The 8,997-nt window shown below is 34.7% G+C and overlaps 1 long non-coding RNA gene across 1 annotated transcript; it reads left to right on the top strand.

Moving 5' to 3' along the window:
• The first annotated feature begins 5,884 nt into the window (after nt 1–5,884).
• Nucleotides 5,885–8,294, top strand: LOC124887984. Its single transcript, XR_007045722.1, has 2 exons — nt 5,885–6,560; nt 7,383–8,294. It is a non-coding gene; the product is annotated as an uncharacterized LOC124887984 (long non-coding RNA).
• The last annotated feature ends 703 nt before the right edge of the window (nt 8,295–8,997 follow it).

The raw sequence follows: 8,997 nt of genomic DNA, 5'->3' as shown, positions 1-8,997 counted from the left end.
TTTAAGGATCTTTTAGATATAGAATTTATCTGTCCTAGTATGTCTTCTTGGGGCATTCCTATGTTGTTTGTACGTAAGAAGGATGGTTCCCTTCAGATGTGTATTGATTACTATCAGCAGAATAGAGTGACTGTAAAGAACAAATATCCTCTTCCTAGGATCGATGACTTGTTTGATCAACTTCAAGGAGCAAAGTGTTTCTCTAAGATTGATCTTAGGTTAGGTTATCATCAACTTAAGATTAGGGAGGTGGATATCCCTAAGACTACTTCAGGACCTGGTATGGTCACTATAAGTTCCTAGTTATGTTTTTCTGGATTGACCAATGCTCCAGTGGCATTCATAGATTTGATGCATAGGGTCTTCCGTCAGTTTCTGGATTTGTTCGTCATTGTCTTCATAGATAAGATTCTTGTATACTTTAAGAGTGAGACAGATCATGTCGGTCACCTTCGTGCTAGGTTGCAAACTTGAAAGATCAGTGTTTGTATGCCAAGTTCTCTAAGTATGAGTTTTGGTTCAAGGCTGTGACTTTTCTTAGTTATGTTATCTCTAGTGAAGGGATTATGGTGGAACCACAAAAGGTTGCATGGTTAAAAAGTGCCCTACACCTGCGACTCCAACCGATGTTTAGAGATTTTTGGGCTTAGCCGGCTGCTATAGGAGGTTTGTGGAGAGTTTTTCGACTATAACTGCCCCATTGACTAGATTGACCAAGAAGAAGGTGAATTTCTTTTAGTCAGATGCGTGTGAGGGTTATTTTGAGAAGTTAAAGGATAAGTTGACTTCGACTCTAGTCTTGACTCAACCTGAGGTTACCAAGGGTTTTGTGGTATATTATGATGTGTCCTGGGTTAGTTATGGTTGTGTGTTGATGCAACATGGTAAGATGGTGGCCTATGCTTCTAGGCAGTTGAAAGTTCTTGAGAAGAACTACCCTACTCATGATTTGGAATTATTGTCTATGGTATTTGCGATAAAGATTTGGCGCCACTATCTCTATAGGGTTCATGTTGACATTTTATTTGATCATAAGAGTTTACAGTATGTGTTTAACCAGAAAGAGTTAAATCTCAAGCAAATGAGGTGGCTTGAGTTTCTAAAGTACTACGATATGAGTCTCCATTACTATCTAGATAAAGCTAACGTGGTGTTGATGATCTTAGCAGGTTATCTATGGGGAGTCTAGCTCATGTGGATGAGGATAAGCGAGAGTTGGTAAAGAACATTCACCATTTGGAAAGTCTTAGAGTTCATCTCATGGACTCTGAGAATGGTGGTTTGTTCATGCATCAGGTATCATAGTCATCTCTTGTCATTGACATAAAGGAAAAGCAAATGTTGGATTCTGATTTGATGAAGATTAAGAGGAATTTGGGTCAGTAAAAGGTTATTGACTTTGCAATTGGTGGTGATAGTATCTTGAGGTACCGAGGTAGGTTATGTGTTCCCAAATATGATGGATTGAGGGAAAGGATTTTGGCCGAAGCTCATGGATCTCGTTATGCTATCTGATGTTGGGTGTATTTATGCACTTTAGTGTTGCTTTCCTAGACCATTTAGCTTTTTTTGAGGACTTCGTGACTGTTTTATATGTTAATAATGATATAAATAAGTATATAAGTGTTTAAGTAGTGAATTACAACATGTAAAGGTGTTTTCAAGAAAGTTTGGTCTTAAATTGATCATTTATAGTCTAGACGAGAAGACAAGTTTACTAGCTTGAGCTAGGTATTGTTCTAGATGTTTTCAATGGATTCTAGTGGGTGTATTGAGTTCCTAAGGTTATTATTGTTTAATTAAATGTATAATAATTTGTTTGTAATGTGAAAAGTTCAATTGGATCAAGCAAAGAGTCAAAACCATAAGTTATAGATCAATATGGGCAAGCCTAGTCTTAGCTCGTGCTTTTAGATCATTGTTATGAATGTTTTGCAGTTATGATCTCTAATATTTGGTGTTTAATTATGTAGGATGCTTGGTGAGTTGATTATGGTGGTATATTGATGCTATACAAGCTTGAAATTGAGTGGAAATAACACCACAAGGCAAGGGATGGAAAGAGAAACACTTAGACGTAATTAGGCATCAAGAGGCACATTCCAGTGAGCCTATGCGAATTGGCCGCGCCGTGGAGGTCTTCCTATACGATTTACAATGCAACACGTGTATTAGTCCAAGAGATATCCAAGGCTCCGCATGGATTATCCCATAGACAGCCACCAACGCGATGTGAACCTCTCCCCATACACGGCTTAAGTCCTCCACTATAAATAGAATGAATTGTAACACATTATGGACACTTTTGGACTTCTTTGGGATCTTGAGGATGTTGATACACATTTTTTTAGGGTTTATACTCTTTAAATTCATCTTTTAATAGATTTAATCATGTATTCAAGTATTTGAATTACAGTTATGTCTCTTAGTGGCTAAACGCCCCCTTTCCAGGGTTAAGGCCAAGAACATGTTTGCTATCGTTATGAATTGAATTTTTTTGGATTTCTTATCATATTTGGTTGTTTTTGCATCCTTGGCTTAACTATTTTAGGATTTTCTACCCTTAGAATATATATAGTATCGACCTTATGACCTTGGGAGAGGGAATAGGAAGATAAAACGTGAGGACGAATAGAGTAAGGTTCTTATTCTTTTATAAAATAAGGAATTTGAATTAGAATCTAGGATAGGGATTTACCTAGAAGCATTTCTTGGTTCACATATAGAATGATATCTTTAAGAACTTAATTAAATTATTAAATTCCCACTCAACGATGTAGTTACAATGTCCAAGTTAGGAAGACGATTAGAGGTCGGGAGACCATGATCATGCAATAACTACGAATCAATAACTAAGATAAGCAATCTAATGAATGAACTTCAATAGCATAGTATGATTGTTTGAAGTGCCTTAACCCTTGCCTTTCCTCCATTGATTATCTCAAGTCTTTACTTTACGCGTTGTTTACTTTACTTTTACTTTATCAATTTTGAAACTCTTTTGGTTATGCTTGAACTAAGTTAAATCCTAATATTTGTTTTAGTTTTATTTTTACTTTTTAGATTTCTTGGGTGCTTTATGCTTGGTCTTGGTTTTGCATTTGTAAGAAATAGGTTTTCATGTTAGTAAGTTGGCAAGGGATAGGGATTTGGTTAAACCAAGCCCCGAACCCCAGCAGCGCTTTCATTAATGAAGGAGAGAATCAATCCCTCTCCCCCGTATTCCGCAAATTAAAGAAGATAAAGACAATCCTGCTCTCATGGATGAAGAACAACCAGCCCATAGGATAGTTCGAGAAGTGACAATCCCACTTCCAACAAATTTGACCTCCTCTTTTCAAAAATCGGTTGTTAGAGGTAATTTTGAGATAAAGCAAAATGTGATGCAGCTTCTGATCAGTAGTGGACAATTTACGGGGCTTTCACATAAAGACCCACAAGTCCACTTGTAGAACTTTCTGGAGATCAGTGACATATTCATCCCTATGGATGTGTCAACTGACTACGTTAGGCTGACACTACTCCCCTGTTCACCATTAGGGGAAGCAAAGAGGTGGTTGAATGCTGAGCTGGCTAATTCAATCACTACCTGGGATGACTTAACCCAAAGATTCCTTATCAAATTTTTCCAGTCTGGCAAGACTACAAGACTTCACAGTGAGATTGTATGATTCAAACAAAAGCCAGATGAAAATTTATATCATGCTTGGGAGTGCTTCAAGGCTCTTCTTCAGGACTTTCCACACCATCAGCAGTTCAATGAGGTATTAGCTCACACTTTTGTTGAGGCACTTGACCATAACACAAATATTCTGTTAGATTCAATTGCAGGTGGCCAAGCTTTGGAGATGATGTATGATGAGTGTGGGGTCCCCTGACCCCCTTGATGCAAGAAGATGCTACTAGCTAGGGCTAGAAGCCTCAGGGAGTATTTCTATCTCTACTTTTAAAGTATACTTTTAGAAAAAAGTAGATTTTTAAGTGTGGGTAGGGAAATTCCCTTTTTTAGGGTAATTTTAAAATTTTGTGTGTTAGTAATAAGTATGAGATGTTCTTGTTGGTGCTATAGTTGATAGCATGATGCAAGTGTTTTGGTTGTAAAGAGCATGTTAATTGTGTAAATGATTACTAAGGGCAAGCATATGGTTCGTCTTGTGTAACATGTGAATTCCTTGTGAGAGTTTCCTTGTGAGAGTGAGCGCACTTTGATTTTTGTACCCATTCTATTATAAATTGTATTTATGTGAGGTATATGGGTAACTCTCTTGTTGTGAAAGCACATGGTTGATGATAGTTGAGTGATTTGTATGATATCCTTGATTGAACAATGTGCATGATTTTTCTAACTAGGCGAATCAATTCTTGAGGCTAGGATGTTTTTCAGTAGTGTTCTTGAACTTTCAATTGTGTACATAACATGCTTAGCGTAGAAACTTGCATTTTGTATAGACATTATAGTACTCTCTTGAGTATCTTGCTTGTAGTAGAAGTGTGGAGTCTCCTCAACTTATGATGCTTATAGTGACGAGTTGTTCGAGAACGAACAAGGCTTTAAGTATGGGATGGTGATATGGGTGTATGTATGCACTTTAGTGTTGCTTTCCTAGCTCACTATCTATCCTGTTTCTACGAAGATGTATCAGGATCCTAAGGAGTTCTATTGGTGGAATAATATGAAGAGAGATATGTCTAACTGTGTGGCTAAGTGCATGGTGTGCCAATAAGTCAAAGTTGAGCACATAAGACCCAGAGGTTTGTACCAAGAGATTTAGTTTCCTGAATGGAAGTAGGATGTAATTAATATGGATTCCGTTACTAGTATTCCTCGGCCTCAGAATCAATATGATTTTATTTGGGTCATTGTGGATGGGATGACCAAGTCCGCTCACTTCTTTCATGTGAGGACTAGTTATTCGACAGAGGATTATGCTAAGTTGTATATTTCAGAGATTGTGAAGTTGCATGGAGCTCCGGTTTCTATCATTTTGGATCGTGGTACTCCGTTCTCATCTTATTTTTGGAGGTTATTTCAGAAAAGTTTGGGGACTAAGGTGTGCCTTAGTACCACTTTCCACCCGCAGTCGGATAGACAAGCAGAGAGGACCATTCAGACATTGGAGGTGTTGACACCTAATATTTTCCCTCCATATTTCAAATTAGTTTTTTGAATTTCTCAATTTTAAATAGTTTTAAATATTTTTAGTTATTTTGAAATAAATTTCAACCCTATCGTTTGAATTTAGGTGAAATTAATATATTTAGTGTTTAATTATACATGAGTATATAATTATCAGTTAAAGAAAATGCTTTAAAATTTATTCAGAGTGAAAATTTTGATTAAATTACAAACTTTTTACTTGATTGATTGAAAATAAGAAATTGATGACATAATTAGTTTCTTAATTTTTTTTATTATTATTAATATTATTATTGTTGTTATAGAAAAAGAAGAAATAAAATCAATTTGTGTTTCATTAAATATTTATTTTAAAGTTATTAAATTTGAGAAATTCGTTAAATTAATTAAAAGATAATTTCATCTCGACTTTACCTGAATTTATTCAATTATTACTATTTCATTAACATAAAATAACATTTCCTATTTTGTTTCAACCTTTCAGTCAACCCAACTCTGCACCCAACCAGCCCAAACAACGATTCCCAACTAATATACTTAGTATAAATAACATAAATACCAACCCTTTTAGAAGTAGTTACACTCTCTCCCACTTTTTTAATTACTTTGCTTTCACTCCCTATTAATATACATAACATAACCAATATATACATAGCATTCTGTGTATATGTTGAAATTTTTATAATATTTTTAGGGAGTTGAAATTTTTTGTAATATTAAAAACATAATATGTGTATTTATGTAATTTTCAAATATACTTAATAGCTCACTCCAAACCGCCGCAACAACCAGCCCAATTCACCGACCCGGCCAACAACCTTATTTCTCCTTCCCCTCAACAGCGTTAACAGCAAACAACAAAATCAACCAAACAAGTTCAGCAACACCTTCGTTACAATCCCGGCAAAGCAGCGACGTTAATAACAGCTCCAACCAAAAACCGTACAACCAGCAACAATTTCAATACAAAACCCGATCAACCCGCACCCGACCAGACGGAAACACAACTTCCACAAACGACAACGACAACAGCTGCAACAACAGCGACCCCTCACCAAGAACCAAACGAGAAGTCAACAACAATAGCTATTAATCCTAATTTTTCTCAAAATCGATTTCGTATGAATGCGGACGGTTACGATTACTTTGAGTTTGAATTTCAAATTTTTTATCATCGATTTCTTATTTGTTTCCCCCCAAATTAGTCCCGAATCACCTATAAATACCCACATATGTAGAGTGAATAAGGAGGAGGATTTTTTGGGGAAAAATTGAGGATTTTGGAGAATAATCCCACGTAACCGAAGAATTCGAAACGATAACTCCAACGAACTTGTTTGAACTCGGTTGAGTTGAATTAGATTTTGCTGGAGGAAGCTTCATCGTTATAAGCTCGTCCGTCCTTGTTTCTACCCGGAGAAAGGTAATTAGTCGTTCCTCATCTTACTTCATTTATGTTAGTTTTGTTTCAGTCGTTAGTTTGTTGATCGTTATAATTCGTCGTTCAGTCATTTGGTGTCACCCCTGATATTTGTTAAGACTAATATTTAGCGTAATTTCATTGTTGGGTTTTGAATAAATAGTTGGTCCTGTTCAACAAATTTATTTCTTGATATCTTTTTCATCAATGTTCTTGGAGTGGCTTATCTTAAAAAGTTTGTTGGTTGGTTCCTGAACTCCATTCTGTTTGCAGTATATCCCAAGATGCTAATGGTATATGTCAGCACTACAATCTAATAAAAATAAAACTTAAACAACATATTAAAGAACAGGAGAAAAATGAGTTCATAGAGCTCTCAGGCCTTTAATTAAAACAAGGGGATAAATAGGTCCCATAATCTTATAAAGTTAAAAAAAATAGTCCCTTGAACAATTGAAATAGTTGTTCGATAATTGTACTAATTGTCTCAACTTCGCAAAGTTTACGAACAACTTCGCGCTGTTGTTTGGCAACTGGGAGAAGTTGTCGAACAACTTTGATAGTTGTTGAACAACTTCACAAAGTTGTCGAACAACTATCAAAGTTGTTCAACAACAGGAAGAAATTGTTGGAACGAAAAAACTTTTAAAAAAACCTCAAAAAAATTTTATTCTGTCCATCTAATTTAAAAAACTTGAAGGGCCTTACTTAATTTGAAATTTGTTTGTCCCTTTTAATCTAAAGTCATTGATAAACACTATGGATGATAACTTAAATTTTATTCTAATTTGTACGTTTGTTCAATTCTTGTTCTTGATGATACAGGTTACCTATTACTTTACTCAATTCTAGACCATACAATTGCTCTCCACATAGTTCTAGTTGATCTTGACATAAATGAGACGTAGATCATTCATTGTCTTCATCTGAAAATTCTACATTTAAAGAGGCATGTGTGAGATATAACCACTGCACACATTTGCGTGAGACGTGGGCTACTCAAATTCCAATGAATTTCCTATGATTTCTGAGACTTGGAAAGAATCAGTATCATCTCTTTGTGGAAGTTAACAAAAGGGAACCTTGTTTCTTTTAAAATTTGTCTTTCGCCCAGGTTCGGTTCAAAGTTGTTTTCATGGGTTCATCACTGCCTCTTCTAAATTCCTTAGACTTAAGCATATGAATTTAAGATAAAAATGATAGTTACCAACAAACATGTGTTTTTCCTAAACCGAGATCAATTCTTGTTTCAACACAATTCGGTCCAATGATTTGATTACATACGATAATTTGCTTCTAATCTAGTAAGTTCTAATCCTTATCCTTTCTTTATTTTGCATGAACCCTCCTGAACGAGGCCGATCGGACTCCCCATTTCTTCGCATTCGATGTCCGTTGAGTCAAGCCTCATGGAATCCAAATTCGGACTGATATACACAGGATAGCACACGTATACAGGCTGCTATACGCTGATATACAGTGTGTATACACTGGAAGTCGTAGCTGCATACCATCTACAGTGTAGAATGAAATATGGAGAGAGAATATGCTGATTTCTACATTGGTATACAGTATATACATGGAAATATACACAAAAACACAAGGGTGAAGGGCTGTGATTAGGGGTGTACATAGGTCGGGTTAGTTCAGTTTTTATTACAAAAAAAATCAAATCAATCATGTCGGTTTATTAAAACTATAAATTAAATCAAACCAACATAAAATTGATTTTTTCGATTTAGGTTTTAGTCGTTTTTTTGGGGTTTTTGATTTTTCGGTTTGTTTGAATTTCTTTTATAATATTTAGTTTTTACAATTATATTGTGATCGAAGACTAGATCAAATATGTTTTCACTCATGTGCTAATGAAAAGCCATAATTATGAAAAAATGAGGAGTGTAAAACTCACTTGAAATTAAAAAGTGAGATGAAGAGCGAAAAGTTTAGGTTTTAAGTTTATATTGGATTTTTGATTATTTAATTAGCAATTAATGGACAAATATTACAACTTAAAGGTCCAAATCTAAATATATATAGGGCAAAATTCAAAAATAGCATATTTATCCCTTTAATTATGAGTTTCATACCAACAATTTCATAATTATATAATATAGCAAGTTGTATTTTATATTTTTACAAATTGTTGCTACAAAAATACAAATACATATGATTTTTATTGCCCTTATGATGAAATGTATTTTTGTATTTTTGCAAACTGTTGCTACAAAAATACAAATACATATGCTACAAAATGTAATTTGATAAAAGTGTTGCTATTTTTTGTAATTTAATATTAAGTATGCTACTTTATATGTATATATCTACATCTACTTTCATATTATTGAAAAGTATTTAAAAAGTAGATTATAATTAATATTTTATGTATAAAAAAGTTTGGATATTATATATATATGTGTGTGTGTGTGTGTGTGTTTGATTC

This window comes from Capsicum annuum, chromosome 10, assembly GCF_002878395.1.
Source record: "Capsicum annuum cultivar UCD-10X-F1 chromosome 10, UCD10Xv1.1, whole genome shotgun sequence".
NCBI classification, from domain to species: Eukaryota; Viridiplantae; Streptophyta; class Magnoliopsida; order Solanales; family Solanaceae; genus Capsicum; species Capsicum annuum.
This window is presented reverse-complemented; position numbering and strand designations above follow the sequence as displayed.